The sequence below is a fragment of the Galeopterus variegatus genome, unplaced genomic scaffold, assembly GCF_000696425.1.
Source record: "Galeopterus variegatus unplaced genomic scaffold, G_variegatus-3.0.2 Scaffold15677, whole genome shotgun sequence".
Classification (NCBI taxonomy): domain Eukaryota; kingdom Metazoa; phylum Chordata; class Mammalia; order Dermoptera; family Cynocephalidae; genus Galeopterus; species Galeopterus variegatus.
Window position 1 is genome coordinate 3,009 of NW_007741788.1, and position 324 is coordinate 3,332.

Sequence of the window (324 nt, forward strand, 5' to 3'; positions counted from 1 at the left end):
GTTTCTCTTTTGCTAATTGTGGTTTGTTTCACACAGATTTCCCAGGACATGAACTGCATTGACACCTGAGATAATTGCACTACATGAATTAATTAAATATAAATTGTTTCCCCAGAGTAAAAGTGTTCATCTCAAATAAGGCTTTTAACTTTATGCCATGTTATGAGTGTATACCACCAAATCTTGTCTTATATTTGTGAGCCGATAGACAATTGTAAAACATGAAATAAACCAATATTTTCCTTTTAATTTGCCTTAGTTTTAAACCAGGGATCACACATAACTTTATCATAATTCTGGGCAATTGCTAATATACTGTATCAC